Genomic DNA, 17345 nt, shown 5'->3' on the forward strand with positions numbered 1-17345 from the left:
AGGGAGAGGGAAGTGTTAATCTCAATAATATCAGGACCCAAGCTAACTGCTGCAGTTGTGGTTAGGCAGCTAGCAGCAGCTGTGGTTAAAACCGCAATTGCTTCAGCTATCTAGGCCAGAAGCTGTTTCCTGCTTCCTGCTTCCTGCTTCAGTAATGCAAGAGAAGAAGAAAACACAGAGAAGGGAGGGAGGGGAGCTTAGCTAGCCATATAGCCATATGCCACATAAGGTAATAAGTTGTAACGGGGCGCTGCTCCTCCGCTCTCCTCTGCGGGGGACAGGAAAGTGCAGCCGCTCGCGAGTCCCCCTGGCTGGCCCCGTTTCCTGCCTCTCTGGGCATCGGAGCTCGCTGGCTGTGGGTTGGGCCCTGGGAGGCTGCGAGGCTGGATGCGCCCCCTTGCGCTGTCCCTCAAAATTTATTGTATCATTGGAATCTACCTGGCATCTTATAAGATATCCAGAATGTCGCACAAATAAGTCTCCTTGTGATCTGATGTGCAGTCACTGGTTTCCTCATCACTAAATATTTTCAGAAAGCTGGGACGATGCCACCCTGCAGCCATAGCTGTCAACTTTCAGATTTGAAAATAAGGGATCAGCAGACTGGAAAATAAGGGATCAGCAGCCTCACCTGTCCCTGGGACAGTCTACAGGATATCTAACAATCCGGGATAGCAGCGGGAAATGGCGCTGAAATAAGGGAATTTCCCGCAAAAAAGGGAAGGTTGACAGCTATGCCTGCAGCTCAAATGGTTGGGATCATGCAATCACTTCGCTCCAGCCACCGACCTTTCCAAACCCTCCAACATTTCTCTGATGAAAATAGGGACATCCCTTTCCATAAATACAATTTTCCTATTTATACACCGCACATTTTATTACGTTGCCCCAGCCACTCTGGGCAGTTTCCAACATATATGAAAAACATAATAAAACATTAAACATTAATAAACTTTCCTATACAGGATTGCCTTCAGGGGGCCGGGGGTTGGATAACTCCATTCTCTAATTCTAAACAGTGGCACTTGGAGGGTTTCTCTTTCCCTGCTTTTTCATTCGCTGGCTCTGGTCTCCTGTATCAATTCAGCAGAGGAGGGGAGCGATTTTGGCTTTCATACTTCTCCACTCCCGACCCCACCCCCAATATAACCAAAAGCACAATATAACCAAAAACACACACACCATTTGGGAGTAAGGACCAAAAAAATAAAATCGTTTTATATATTTTTTTACTTATTTCTGCAGTTCAATCGACTGTATCTATAAATTTTATTGTTTATAGCCAATGGCCACCACAATACAATATGAGCACAAATCACACAGCTGCAAAACAAAAGACACTGCATGCACCAGAGCAGGATAAATCTATAGTGTACAAAATTAATTTTCACATTTCTTTCAATGGGAAGGATATAGGGCAGCAGAGCCAAGGTGGTGGGGTCCAGAGTGGAGTTTCTATCATCCTTGACTGTCTGCCCTGCTGGCTGAAGCTGATGGGAACTTGACAACAACATCTGGGGACATCTGAATGACTATTCTGTGATATACAAAATCTTCAAAGGATTAAGGCACTGATCCAGAAGAGAATGAACTGAGAAGAGGCCCCACTGAATTATCTGAAGTGAAACAGAGGAAGATAATTGCATAATAATAATAATAATAATAATAATTTATACCCCGCCCATCTGGCTGAGTTTCCCAGCCACTTTGGGCGGCTTCCAATCAAGTGTTAAAAACAGTACACCATTAAATATCAAAAACTTCCTTAAACAGGGATGCCTTCAGATGTCTTTTAGGATAGGATAGCTGCTTATTTCTTTCACAACTGAAGGGAGGGTGTTGGCTTCCTAACTATAAGCTACTCTGTTTGGATATCATAAAAATTCACAGACAGACAGACTTTAATGTTGTATACAGTGTAAGGTTGGGGATTGAGAGGTGGGGAGAGCGAGCAGGGGAGGGGTAGTACACTTTCATTATTTTACAAAGTTCATATGCGAGGTGTTTGTGTCAGTGTGACATGGGTAGGTTCTCTTCCTTTTCATTTATTAGTTTTCATTGGCAGTGAGAAAGATCGGGGGGCCCAGGGCATAGTTGGTTGCCTTCAGTTGACTGCAGTAAAGGTGGTGGAGGGTGAACCATTTTGAGGAAGAGATTGTTGTAATTCTTGGTTTGGTCCTTCAAGTAAAGGTAAAGGTAAAGGTAAAAGGACCATTAGACCCAGTTGTAGACAACTCTGGGGTTATGGCGCTCATCTCGCTTTACTGGCCGAGGGAGCCGGTGTACAGCATGACTAAGCTACTTCTGGTGAACCAGAGCAGCGCGAAGAAACGCCGTTTACCTTCCTGCCGGAGCGGTACCTATTTATCTACTTGCACTTTGACGTGCTTTTGAACTGCTAGGTTGACAGGAGCAGGGACCGAGCAACGGGAGTTCACCCCGTCGCAGGGATTCAAACCACCGACCTTCTGATTGGCAAGCCCTAGGCTCTGTGGTTTAACAAACAGCACCACCTGCGTCCCTTCAAGTACTTGTTGAAGTACTTGTTGAAGTACCCTTCAAGTACTTGCTGTTAAAGTTGTTCCGTGATGTAGCACCCTGCTTGTGGTTAACGCTTAGCTGGAATGAAATATTCAATGCAGCAATAGAGAAATTAAAATAATAATTTATTTGTCAGACAAATAAATGAGAGACACAGTGGTATTGGTTACCAAAGCTCTGCCCACTCCAGCCCTGGTGGTCAGCACTTATATTTCCTCAGCTCAGCCCCCTTGCTCCTCCTTTGGCTGCCTCTGTCCAATCAGCCTGGTTGAAATTCCTATTGGCTGTTTGCTAGAACCAATCATAAAAGATACACCCATTTCCTATTGCCTTTTATGGGAAACAAAGAGCTATCCATAAATGGTAAATAAATAGTCATATATCTTACATTTGCCTCAACAAGGAACCTTAATTACCAGCTCACCTCTTGCCCTCCTTGCCCTATTGCCCTCCAAAACAGATGGTTAATGGTTTTAAATTTTTATCTTAAACAGATGTCAGAGATCTTGGGTTCACATTCTCATACATCATCAATGAAAGATCTCCTTCTTTGGAGGTCTTTAAACAGAGACCTGACAACCATATTTCAGGAGTGCTCTGATGGTGTTTCCTGCTTGGCAGAGGGCTGGACTCGATGGCCCCTGTGGTCTCTTCCAACTATGATTCTATGAAATAAGAATCTAACATAAGAATCTAACATTTCTTACTTTCTAAATCCTTTGCATAATTACATTTAAGCCAATATATTTCATACATTAACATAGATAGCTTTTTAGAATAATAAGCCTTCTCAAAGTAAAAAGGAAAAAGCCTCTTCTTCAGTTTACACCCCCCCTTCTTTCCTGGCCAGCTGCTTTTCCCATTTGCCCTTTAACCTTAGAAGGCACATGGTATTAACTTACTATTTACCAATTTTAATTGTGTTTTTGCAGGTGATTGTATTCTGTAGGGTCAGTAACCTAGTAACCTTTGCTCTCAGCCTGTAATTCCCTTTTTACGACTTTGAGAATTGTTTTCTGCTATATATCGGGGGGGGGCTTGTCCAGGAGGATAAACATCTTGCCAAAGTACTTAGGCAGATGGTCTTCTACCTGGCATAAAACATTTGAAAATCTTTAAGCTCATTTTAAAATACAGGCCTTGATCAGATGCCTCATTCCCCCCTTTCAAGCTCAAGGACCTTCATCCCAAGTGTCCTTGATAGCTTGACCTTCATCATATTCCTGAGGTAAAGCTCTGTATAGGGCCATGATATGAGGTAGAGTTTCATTTGAAATCATCTTGCTAATTGTACTTCTAAAACATGAAATGATACATGGCACTATACATAAAACCATTACTACTACCGTCAAGAAAAACAAGCAAGACAATAGTATCCCTTTGAGTCCCGCAACATTAGGTAACCAATTGGTGAGCCATCCCATATCCCATCCTTCCCATTTTTGTACTGGGACATGTGCTATACTCTCCATCTTTGTGGCCAACACACGGATTGCCTCACCATTATCAGAAATGTTAAAGCAACAGGCATTCCCTGTCAAATTCAAGACTCCACATAGGCCTCCTTGCCTGGCAAGTACATAATCCATTCCCATTTTCAGCTGCAAAATGGCGGCTCTACTTTCATCCAACTGTTGTGCAATGTCTCAAACTCTGGGCCGTTGCATTGGTTACAAGTTCCACTACTGCTTGCAATCGAATTATTCTGTTTAGATTATAAATAGGATCCCGTGCTCCTTGTATGAGCTCACCAGGATTCCAGGAGGCAGGTTCATAAAAGGCTATAATGCACTCTGGTGGCCAATCATCAGTATCGCTCCAACTTTGGGTACTTCCTCCTGCTATATGAAAAATATAAGCGTTTCTTCGAGTACGCTTGGCCGAACTAGTGGGCATAATCCACATTGGTGGTAATACCCACCCCAGGAAACAAGTCCCACTCCATTTGGAAGGGAGTTGCTTGTATGCCCATTCTCCACATATCCACCACAACCATCGGGTCCGAGGTTTTTGGTACGTGGAGTGCATAAGGCGAAATATCAAAAGGGGTACAGAGTTCACAGTGCAGTATGTTAGATTGCCTTTTGCTGTCACAGTTATGTTCCACACCATTTTCCATGCATGAATAAAAGGAGGTGCACAGGGCAAGGTATTCCGAGTTCGATAGGTAGTACCGTTTGCCCAGGTTTGACTATTCTTAATATAATCCCAAGTATAGTGGCAATGAGAAGAGCCTACCATGGTAGAATCAGCTGCATCTGATGATTTATGTACACAGAATTCCCCTTGTACAGGTATAACTCGTATTGGTTTAGTTGACTTCCATCCGGGGAAATTCTGTACTTCTGTTTGGTGTGGTATTTCGCTTACCATACCAATGGCATTTAATGGTATCGGTAATAAGGGCATACCTCCCTCTGAATCATCTGGCCCAAAAGAGCAAACAAGGCAATTGGTACTATTTGTAACATTGGCTACCATCTCAGCTAAGCCTACCCACATATTGTGGTTTTGACTGAATCCATATTTAGCAAATTTGGTCAGATTCAAGGACCCTTCCCCTTCCCAAGGGATCAGGATTAAGAATAAAATCATGTTGATGTCTAGTATATGCATTCCTTCCACAAAAGATTACCTTATTGTGATAGCAAATAAATATTAGCCCCAATATAATTCCCCCAGTGACAGAAATGGGGAACCACCAAGACCAAAACATATATCTCGAGGATCTCCAATGAGTAATATCCCTGATAATTGTTCCACAAGGGGGGGGTAGTCAATCAATTGTATAAGAGAATCTTCTCGTTCACAGTCGCTGGTTCAGACGCTCCTCAAGCTTCAGGCGTGCGCAGGTCAGCCAGCTTCCAGGTTGTGGCTGCAGCAGGCCGGTCATCTAATGTTGCCCGTGACCTAGCCCATTCCCGGTAGGGCTAGATACAGGGGTTTTTGGAGAGAGTCAGTTTTAAAGGATTAGAGGGGTCACCTTTGCACGTCCAACTGCCTTCGGACTTCTTCAAACGGGAGTGATGAATCCAGTGGGTCACCTCAGCTACCTTCACTGCTGTTGGAGTAGAGAGCAAGACGGTGTAAGGTCCACGCCACTTAGGTGCAAGTGGATCGCGTTTCCACTCTTTCACCCATACGCTATCGCCAGTCTGGAACTGATGAATCGGCTCGGCAATGCTGCACGGCGTGCGCTCGAGGGCCCACCTGTTAAGAGAAACAAAAACACAGGAGAGAGATTGCACTTGTTCCTGTGTCACATGGTCTCCTATTTGTTTGAGGTCAGCTGGAATATCCTGAACAAAGGAGGGCGGCCTCCCATACAGGAGCTCAAAAGGTGACAACTTAAGTCTTTTTGTGGATGCGCACCGAACACGAAACAGTGTTATGGGTAACACATCTACCCATCCCAATCCCGTTTCCTGGGTTAACTTTGCCAATTGGGTTTTCAGAGTCCGATTCATTCTTTCAGTTTTCCCTGAACTCTGAGGCCTATATGCTGCATGCAGTCTCCATTTTACTTGTAGGACTTGACATACTTCTTGTACTACTTGATCAATGAACGCTGGCCCATTATCACTTCCAATGCATCTAGGTAATCCAAACCTCGGGATCAATTCAGTGAGGAGTCTCTTAGTTACCTCTCGTGCCTTTTCAGTTCGGGTGGGAAAAGCTTCAACCCATCCAGTAAGAGTATCTACAAACACAAGGAGGTACTTGAATGCCTTAGAAGGGACCAGCTCTGTAAAGTCCACAATTATGCTTTCCATGGGGACGTATCCCACATGTTGAATTCCTGGAGGTTGTACCGGTCCCTGCCTGGGATTGTTTTTAGCACAAAGAACACATTTCTGTGAAATGCAAGTTGCTTATTGTGATAGGTTAATAATATACAACTTCCGACTGAGACTCTCTCTGGTTGCAGTACCGCCAAGGTGAGTAGATTCATGATAATTTCTTACAATTGTGCCTGCTAGGTGATGAGGTACATAAATCCTATTGTCCGGCAGGATCACCCCTCAAATGCTCCAGGCGACCACAGATGAGTGTCTAAAGAGAAACCAAAAGCTCAGAGTTTGGGGGTGGGGTGAAGCCTTTAACATCAGGTTGCCTCCTAGTGCCGGGGGGGGGGGCAGCTATTAGATTTCTATTTGGTAAGTGTTTTATGAGTTTTAAGGTTTTTTAGCTGTATATTTAAAAAACAAGGCTCTTGTGAGATGTTTCATTATTTTGTTATTCTGACATTGCATTGCACAGGAGCACCTTTGCACAGCTGTTTGAATTTTTTATATGAAAAAAGAATAAAAATGCATTCTAAAGGGTTTCTTTAGAAGCAGAACAAGTATTTTATTTTTAATAACAAAGAAATGCTGCCCAATTCTTAGTGCTCATCCTGGCTTTAAGATTAGCAGCCACAAAACCCTCACAAAAAGCTATGAAAGGATTTTGTTAGCAAGATTCAAGGTTAATTCCTGCCTTGTATTCCTGGGCTGCCTCTTCCTTGAGAACCAAAATTTTAAAAGATGATGCTGTTAAGGTGCTACACTCAATATGCCAGCAACTTTGGAAAACTCAGCAGTGGCCAGAGGATTGGAGAAGGTCAGTCTACATCCCAATCCCAAAGAAGGGCAGTGCCAAAGAATGTTCCAACTACCGCACAATTGCGCTCATTTCACACGCTAGCAAGGTTATTCTGGACTCATGCACTTCAACCCCGACTGGGCTAGGCGAGCTGGGTAGCACTGCCAGAGACCACCTTTCTCACAGGAACAGGTCACAGTGCTGTGGACTCACAGCTTAGAGCTGAGAGCACCGGATTCACTTGCACAATAATACAGTCGTTGCGCAGCAGAGTTTTGCAGTGTCTTGCAGAGTATAAACCACTCGGAGAGCAGCTCTGTAGAATATCTTCCATACAATGTACGTGTATGTTATATCTATATAACATACACGTACATTGTATTGGTCCGTGTTGCTCCCTCCTTTGCTGCCCTGCTCAACCCACCTCCTTTTCCATTAGAGCCTATTCCCACTCACAGGGCACCCCTACCTTCACTGAGATTTAGGGTGCGGAGAAAAGATTTGCAAGTTCTTACAGAACTTTAATGCAAATCTATCTCCGAATGGAGGACTGATACGGAAGGAGGGGGCATGTCTTCATCACCTTCTTCTTCACTACAATATATCCATTTATTTCCAAATGTCAATGTCAAAAGGGACTAAAATCTTTAAAATTCATATAAAATCAACGTGCCAAATTGCTCAATTTCTCTAGGACTCCATGACACCTTCCCTATAACTGGGATGTATTTTGCACTGTATTCTGGGACATGGAGGGAAGTTTCAAAAGTTCATGTCACCCCTTTCTCGCTGTTCAATCTCGCCTTGAACCTGTTGCGCAATAAACTTGGATCTTCTGCAGTTTGCTCCTGTCTCCGGCTGAGCTCATTTTCCTCCGCAGGGACCCGCGGACTTATTCTGATGAGCTGGGTGGCAGAGCAGCCTCGCACCCAGATTTTACCGTAAGAGACTACATAAAAGCCTTTGACTGTGTCGACCGCAGCAAACTATGGCAAGTTCTTAAAGAAATGGAAGTACCTGATCACCTCATCTGCCTCCTGAGTGTTATGGAAAAATCTAGGTGTGAGGCTGTTCAGTCAAACCAGCTCGTTGGGAAGAGCCCGCAGGTCCCTTGCGGAATAAAGGAAGGAATCCAGCAACCAACTGGAGCAAATAGCTGTAGACCAAAGTTTATTGCACAACAGGTTCAAAGAGGAATTTTGAACCCCAAGCATGGGGTGACAAAGACTTTTAAAACTTTCCCACCATATCCCAGAATACAGTTAGTAGAGCATAATTGCTACATGATTGTTACATCACTGACATGTTACAATAGCGGAGGGGTAGACAGGGGTTACACTAGTCTAACCTTGGCAAACATGTCCAGACAAGTCCTTGATAAAAGATTAGCATAAGCATGACCATGTTAAGGCAAGACTCAGGTATAGGATTAGCATAGGCAAACACCTCTGAAGGCCCATCACTCAAAGTACAATAGAACTTCCTTTGCATGTCTGGCCCCTTGGCAAGTTTGGTGATGGGATTAGGCTTTCCTTGGCCCAGCTCAGCAATTCTCACCCCTGGACACTTCCTGGAGTCCTTTTTCAAGGGGAAAATAGCTTTGGAATGGAGGAAACTGGCAAAGGAGTTGATTTTATATTATTTTTAAAGCTAGGTACCGTATTTTTCACTCTATAAGACGCATCAGACCACAAGACGCACCTAGTTTTTGGAGGAGGAAAACAAGAAAAAAAGTATTCTGAATCTCAGAAGCCAGAACAGCAAGAGGGATTGCTGCGCAGTGAAAGTAGCAATCCCTCTTGCTGTTCTGGCTTCTGTGGTAGCTGTGCAGCCTGGATTCACTCCATAAGACCCACAGACATTTTCCCTTACTTTTTAGGAGGGAAAAAGTGAGTCTTATTGAGCTAAAAATACGGTAACTTCCCTGAGCTGTCAAGTTGAAAGGATACATTCAGGCATAATATCTGTAACATTTAATAAATTTAAAGATGTGCCCCCCCCAATTTCCTTAACATAAGAAATCTATATGTGGGACAAGAAGCTACAGTTAGAACTGGATATGGAACAACTGATTGGTTCAAAATTGGGAAAGAGTACAACAAGGCTGTATATTGCTCCCCGCTTATTTAACTTATATGCGGAATTCAACATGCGAAAGGCTGGAGTGGATGAATCCCAAGCCAGAATTAAGATTGCTGGAAGAAATATCAACAACCTCAGGTATGCAGATGACACAACTTGATGGCAGAAAGCGAACAAAGGTCCGTATAGTTAAAGCTATGGTTTTCCCAGTAATAATAATAATAATAATAATAATAATAATAATAATAATAAATTTTTTTTGTATCCCGCCCTCCCCAGCCGAAGCCGGGCTCAGGGCGGCTAACAACAATCAAAACAATCAAACAATCAGATAATTGCACATTCTAAAAATATTTCATTATAAAAATCAATTGAAATCAAATTAATGGCAACCGATTAAGCAAGATTCTGTGCAGGTTGCCAGAGGAGGGAGTCAGGCTGTGCCCTGACCAAAGGCCTGGTGGAACAACTCTGTCTTGCAGGCCCTGCGGAAAGATGTCAGGTCCCGCAGGGCCCTAGTCTCTTGTGACAGAGCGTTCCACCAGATTGGAGCCGCAGCCGAGAAGGCCCTGGCTCTAGTTGAGGCCAGCCTAACCTCTCTGAGGCCTGGGACCTTGAGGGTGTTATTATTTGCAGACCGTAGGTTTCTCTGTGGGGCATACCAGGAGAGGCGGTCCCGTAGGTACGAGGGTCCTAGGCCGTATAGGGCTTTAAAGGTTAAAACCAGCACCTTAAACCTGATCCTGTACTCCACCGGGAGCCAGTGCAGCTGGTATAGTACCGGATGAATGTGATCTCGCAGCGAAGACCCCATAAGGAGTCTCGCCGCGGCATTCTGCACCCGCTGGAGTTTCTGGGTCAGTCTCAAGGGCAGCCCCACGTAGAGCGAGTTACAATAATCCAGTCTGGAGGTGACTGTCGCATGGATCACAGTGGCTAGGTCAGGGCGAGAGAGATAAGGGGCCAACTGCTTAGCTTGGCGGAGATGAAAAAATGCCGCCTTTGTTATAGCTGTAATCTGCGCCTCCATAGAGAGGGAGGTATCGAAGATTACACCCAAACTCTTAACGGACGGTGCTGGCACTAATTGCACCCCCGCAAGAGATGGGAGTTGCCCCCTCACTCCCATATCGTCCCGTCCCAGCCAGAGGACCTCTGTCTTCGAAGGATTTAACTTCAACCGGCTCCCACGTAACCATCCAGCCACAGCTTCCAGACATCTCGCCAGTGTGTCTGGGGCCAAGTCAGGATGGCCATCCATCAACAGATAGAGTTGGGTGTCATCAGCATACTGATGGCAACCCAGCCCAAAACTCCGGACAAGCTGGGCGAGGGGGCGCATAAAGATGTTAAAAAGCATCGGGGAGAGAATCGCACCCTGAGGCACTCCACACACCAAGGGGTGGCGCGATGACAATTCCCCCCCAAGCGCCACCCTCTGTCCCCGACCAGAGAGAAACGAGCGCAGCCATTGAAGGACTATGCCCTGGATCCCCACGTCGGCAAGGCGGTGGTCCAGGAGTTCGTGATCGACCATGTCGAAGGCTGCTGACAGATCTAGAAGAATCAGCAGCCCCGACTCGCCTCGATCCAGCTGCCTGCGGAGATCATCTGTTAGGGCGACCAGAGCTGTCTCGGTCCCATGACCAGCGCGGAAGCCGGACTGGAATGGATCCAGAGCAGATGTTTCATCCAGAAACCTACCAAGCTGTTCAGCAACCGCTCTCTCAATCACCTTACCCAGGAGTGGAAGATTCGAGACCGGGCGGTAATTGGATAGATCTAAGGGATCTAATGATGTTTTCTTTAAGAGCGGACGCACCACTGCCTCCTTCAGTTCCCCTGGGAATATCCCGGTGCCAAGGGACAAATTGATGATATCCCCCAGGGGGGCCCGTACCTCGTCTGGACACGCTCTAATCAGCCATGACGGGCACGGGTCAAGAGGACAGGTGGTGGGCTTTCCAGCTCGGAGGAGTCTGTCCACGTCGGCTGGAGATATCCGGTCAAAATGGTCCAATACTGGACCCGAGGACAGTCGAGGGGCCTCCAGTTCCTTTATTGTATCCAAATTGGCAGGGAGGTCATGGTGGAGCAACAGGACCTTCTCCGCAAAAAAGCTCGCAAATGCCTCACAGCTGTGTGTCAGATTGTTATTTAAATTTGGCTGTCCTTCAAGGGACGTTAAAGACCGAATTATACTAAATAATTGCGCCGGGCGAGAGCTAGCGGATGCAATGGGGGCCGAGAAGTAAGACTTCTTAGCGGCCTTCACTGCCATCTCATAGGTTTTCATAAAAACCCTATAAGATGTTCTTGAGGCTCCGTCGCGGGCACCCCGCCATACTCGCTCTAGCCGTCTGAGGTCCCGCTTCATTTTCCGAAGCTCCTCGGTAAACCAGGGAGCCCGGTTTCTGCGGGGTCGCAGAGGGTGCTTAGGTGCGATCTCATCGATGGCTGCCAGGAGCTGGGTATTCCAGCCCTCAACAAGCTCAGTCAATGAGTCGACAGGGGGAGCAAAGTCCCGCAAGGCTTGACGGAATCTATCAGGGTCCATCAGCCTCTGCGGGCGAGCCCAAATTGGCTCGCCACCTAAGCAGGGTGGGGGTGGAAAGTCAATCCTGGCTGTCAGAGCGTAGTGATCAGACCATGGCACCTTCATCGAAGGAGACATGATCACATCTATACCGGCACCAAAGATCAAATCCAGCGTGTAGCCTGCTTGATGTGTGGGGCCCGAAACAAACTGGGAGAGCCCTAGTGTCGCCATGGAAGACACCAGGTCCAGAGCCTGTGAGGAGGGAGCGGCATCAGCATGGAAGTTGAAGTCTCCCAATACCAATAGGTTAGGGAACTCCAAGGCCCAGCCGGCCACCGCCTCCAGCAGGCCTGACAGGGTGGCTGCTGGTGCGCTAGGTGGCCGGTACACCAGCCAGACAGCCAAGCTCTCCTCGGAGCCCCACACTAGGCCAACACATTCAATGCCGGGGATCGATGGCGATGGTAGAGCCCTGAAAGAACAATCTTCCCGGATTAGTAACGCCACCCCTCCCCCCCGGCCCACAGTCCGTGACTGGTGGAGGACGGAGAAACCCGGGGGCGCCATCTCTCGTAAGGTAACAGTTACCCCTTCGCGCACCCAGGTCTCCGTCACACAAGCCAGGTCAACCCCCTGCGAGGTAAAGAAATCTCGCAGGGTGGCGGTTTTGTTGCCTATAGACCTGGCATTGCACAACACCAGTGAAGGAGGTGAGTAATCCTTGCTCACCCTACCCTTGTCTCTCGGGATGGGGCGCAGATTGGAAGGGGTACGAGCATATCCGTATCTCGATCCCCTTCGCCTATAACATCTGCCCCCTGATGTATGGAAGAGAGAGCCGGACAATAAAGAAGGCTGATCGACGGAGAATTGATGCTTTTGAATTATGGTGCTGGAGGAGACTCTTGAGAGTCCCATGGACTGCAAGAAGATCAAACCTATCCATTCTGAAGATCAGTCCTGAGTGCTCAGTGGAAGGACACATGCTGAAGCTGAGGTTTCAATACTTTGCCCACCTCATGAGAAGAGAAGGCTCCCTGGAAAAGACCCCCCTGATGTTGGGAAAGATGAAGGGCACAAGGAGAAGGGGACGACAGAGGACGAGATGGTTGGACAGTGTCCTCAAAGCTATGAACATGAGTTTGACCAAGCTGTGGGAGGCAGTAGAAGACAGGAGTGCCTGGCGTGCTCTGGTCCAGGGGTCATGAAGAGTCGGACACAAATAAATGACTAAACAACAAACTTGCCAAATCTTATATTTGGCCCGTTTGACAAGACCAGCTACCATGTTTGAGTTGTGGTTTTTTGGGGGGGAGGGAAGGCTTAAGCATAATTTTGGGAGGCAGCAAATGGTCACATTTATTTTTTATTTTTAAATAATATTTATTAAGGTTTTAAAGGTTACAAAAAGAAAAAATAATAACATCATATTAAACAACATCAAAAACAACACATCATAATAAGAAAAGAAAAAGGGGGGGAAGAAAATACAAAAACAGAAAATAAAGTCCATTAAAAAAATAACACATCGAATCTTCCCATAACTTATCTTTCGTTAGCTTGTTTTCTTAACCTCCTCAAACCCCCCTTTTTTTGTATTCTAGTTCGGTTAACTATTTCAGCAAATCCTTTCCATCTTTTCCAATTTTTGTCCTGTGATTTATGATTAACTTTACTTTCCCCCGTTTCACCAATTAACAGTTTATTTTTTATCCAATCCTTTATAACATTTCTGCTAAAGAACTTTTAACTGAGTTAAGATTAAAAAAGGATGTGTACAAAAAATGGAAAAGGGGGGAACCACCAAAGAGGAATTCAAACAAATAGCCAGCACGTGTAGACACAAAATCAGAAAAGCTAAAGCACAGAATGAACTCAGGCTTGCTAGAGAGTTTAAAAGCAACAAAAAAGGCTTTTATGGGTATGTTCGTAGCAAAAGGAAGAACAACGAAACAGTGGGGTCACTCAGAGGAGAAGATGGTGAAATGCAAACAGGGGACACAGAAAGGGCTGAACTCCTCAATGCCTTCTTTGCCTCAGTCTTCTCCAATAAAGAAAACAATGCCCGACCTGAAGAATTTGGAGCAAATGATTCAGCAGAGGAAACACAGCCCAGAATAACTAAGGAGATAGTACAAGAATACTTGGCTAGTTTAGATGTATTCAAGTCTCCAGGGCCAGATGAACTGCATCCAAGAGTATTAAAGAGTATTAAAAGAACTGGCAAATGTGATCTCAGAACCACTGGCAGTCATCTTTGAGAATTCCTGGAAAACAGGCGAAGTCCCGGGAGACTGGAGGAGGGCAAATGTTGTCCCTATTTTCAAAAAGGGGGAAAGAGAGTACCCAAATAATTACCGCCCAGTCAGTCTGACATCAATACCAGGGAAGATTCTGGAGCAGATCATTAAGCAAACAGTCTGTGAGCACCTAGAAAGGAATACTGTGATCACCAATAGTCAGCATGGATTTCTGAAAAATAAGTCATGTCAGACTAACCTGATCTCGTTTTTTGACAGAATTACAAGCCTGGTAGATAAAGGGAACGCAGTGGATGTAGCCTACCTTGATTTCAGCAAGGCATTTGACAAGGTGCCCCATGATATTCTTGTAAAGAAGCTGGTAAAATGCGGTGTTGACTATGCTACCACTCAGTGGATTTGTAAGTGGCTGACTGACCGAACCCAAAGGGTGCTCATCAATGGTTCCTCTTCATCCTGGAGAAGAGTGACTAGTGGGGTGCCACAGGGTTCTGTCTTGGGCCAGGTCTTATTCATCATCTTTATCAAAGACTTGGATGATGGACTCAAGGGCATCCTGATCAAATTTGCAGATGACACCAAACTGGGAGGGGTGGCTAACACCCTAGAGGACAGGATCACACTTCAAAACGACCTTGACAGATTAGAGAACTGGGCCCAAACAAGATGAATTTTAACAGGGAGAAATGTAAAGTATTGCACTTGGGCAAAAAAAAAATGAGAGGCACAAATACAAGATGGGTGACACCTGGCTTGAGAGCAGTACATGTGAAAAGGATCTAGGAGTCTTGGTTGACCACAAACTTGACATGAGCCAACAGTGTGACGCGGCAGCTAAAAAAGCCAATGCAATTCTGGGCTGCATCAATAGGAGTATAGCATCTAGATCAAGGGAAGTAATAGTGCCACTGTATTCTGCTCTGGTCAGACCTCACCTGGAATACTGTGTCCAGTTCTGGGCACCACAGTTCAAGAAGGACACTGACAAACTGGAACATGTCCAGAGGAGGGCAACCAAAATGGTCAAAGGCCTGGAAACGATGCCTTATGAGGAACGGCTAAGGGAGCTGGGCATGTTTAGCCTGGAGAAGAGGATGTCACATAGAGGAAGGAGAAAGGTTGTTTTCTGCTGCTCCAGAGAAGCGGACACAGAGCAATGGTTCCAAACTACAAGAAAGAAGATTCCGCCTAAACATTAGGAAGAACTTCCTGACAGTAAGAGCTGTTTGACAGTGGAATTTGCTGCCAAGGAGTGTGGTGGAGTCTCCTTCTTTGGAGGTCCTTAAGCAGAGGCTTCACAACCATATGTCAGGTGTGCTCTGATGGTGTTTCCTGCTTGGCAGGGGGTTGGACTCGATGGCCCTTGTGGTCTCTCCCAACTCTATGATTCTATGATTCTAAGTTCATTCCAACATCTTTCTAACATTCATTAATTTTACAATGTTTCTGTAAATAGTCTTTAAATTTCTTCCAATCTTCTTCCACCGACTCTTCTCCCTGGTCTCGGATCCTGCCAGTCATTTCCGCCAGTTCCATATAGTCCATCACCTTCATCTGCCATTCTTCCCTGGTGGGTAGATCTTGTGTCGCAAATGGTCACATTTAAGAACTGTGGAATTTAAGACCTGTCACATGAGAAACAAGGCCTGATTCCCACCCCCACCCCTTAATCCTCTCTAGCTATTTGCTGATCCATCAACCCAGATGGAACTAAAAATATTCCTAGTTCCCCAAATTCCTGTCAAAACTATCCCAAGGTGGTGTCAACCATAAATTTTCTCTATTTTGAACACATCAGATGAATTGATTCAAATCAATATTCATAAGTGTAATGGTTATAAGGGGTTGCTCGTGCGTAAGTTACCGCCACTCCTGGCTAGGTTGCCTGGTTAAACCTGTCCTGGCTGACAGCCCTTCACTCCGTGGCTGTTCAGTCGCTAGCAGAATCCGTCAGTGGGCATTTTTTGAACCTCTTCCAGCAAAGAAGTTGTTTGACGCCAAGTCTCCTCCTACTCTCCCTGCGCGGAAGTCTTCTGCGAAGGGAGGGAGTGGGCAGCGGAGTGCACGTGCTCTCCCCACTGGCTTCTGGCGAAGAGTCTTGGAGCCTCTTCTCCAAATCCCCCATCTGCCCCCTTTCTCTACTGGTGTTGCACTGATTTCCTTCCCCAGCCAATGAGCTCCCTCTCTCCCTGCTGGGCCCCTCTCCAGCATCGCTTGGTTGTCCACTTCCAATCTCAGCTCTTGGCAGACTGTTTCCGAACTGGGAGGCATTGGCTGGTTCCTGTCACCTGACAGCTGGAGGTTTCCAGAGAGAGAGAGAGTGCAGAGTGCTGAGGAACCAGATGCAGAACCTTCAGCTAGAGTTCAACAACACAGGTGCTTGCTATATGCAATTTGGAGACAAAGAATCCTTTATTTTCAGTCAGATTCAGAACTATTTCCTGTCTTCTTACCTATGAATTACATTTCTGTTCCACACTCCCCTCATCAAGCCCACCACAAGATATATTGCTTTCACACACACAGCAACCCTGCGAGGGAGGTTTCGCATAAAGATGGTGACCAGCTTTAAGTCGCCCAATTGGCTTCACGACTGAGGAGGGATTTGAATTGTCCCTGGCATTTCTGGACCTAGATCCTTGGACTCCAGCTCCCATGAGCCCCAACCAGCATGGCCAATGGCTAAAGAAGACGTGAGTTGCAATATCACATGATCTGGAGGGGCCACAGGTTAACCAACAGGTCTGTTTTCGGCACCTTGACCTTCTCCTGGTGCAGCTGCCCTTGGAACTCCTCGTACTGGATGTGCTATTGTCCTGTAGTGCCTCTGCAGGTTGGACTTCTTCAGGACGGAGAGGGCCTCACCACAAATGAGGCACACGGGCATGCCTTTCAGCTCCACAAAGTAATAGTCGTGTGTCCATCTTTTTTGAAAATGCGGCACTCCAAATCTATCTTCCTCTTCTTGTGGACACATTTATTGTGTCCAGAAACAGACAATTAGGCAGACGGAGCTGTTCTCATATGGGAGTCCTATGCTGCCTATAGCCAGCCCTGGTCAGTAATGTGTCTGCAGCTCTTTGAGCCATTGAAGTTTCTGAGCTCTTTTTAAAGGCAGCCCCAGGTAGAGTGTGTTAAAGTAACTCCTATGCAATGTGGCACCAGACTGCTTTCTTTTTTTTGTAATTATCTGTTTGTTTTAAATTCTATAGCTTAAATTTCCTTGATGCTTGTTTTTTTTTTGAGAAGGGTCTCTTACGGTCACAAAGCAATGATTTTCAGTGCAGCTCCATAACACTGATTGCGCCCTCACACTGCCCCTTTTTGTGTGGGGATTT

At 45.9% G+C, this 17345-nt stretch overlaps 1 protein-coding gene and 1 long non-coding RNA gene across 3 annotated transcripts in view; both read right to left on the reverse strand.

Annotated features, from left to right (window-relative positions):
* LOC309364400 (uncharacterized protein) overlaps window positions 1-17345 on the reverse strand; it is a 121535-nt gene that overhangs the window by 54631 nt on the left and 49559 nt on the right. The window lies entirely within an intron of this gene.
* Window positions 8270-9384, reverse strand: LOC309365415. The gene is made up of 2 exons (XR_014166122.1): window positions 9040-9384; window positions 8270-8740 (listed from the first exon to the last, which is right to left on the reverse strand). It is a non-coding gene; the product is annotated as an uncharacterized lncRNA (long non-coding RNA).

This window comes from Podarcis melisellensis, assembly GCF_964234715.1.
Source record: "Podarcis melisellensis genome assembly, chromosome: 2".
NCBI classification, from domain to species: domain Eukaryota; kingdom Metazoa; phylum Chordata; class Lepidosauria; order Squamata; family Lacertidae; genus Podarcis; species Podarcis melisellensis.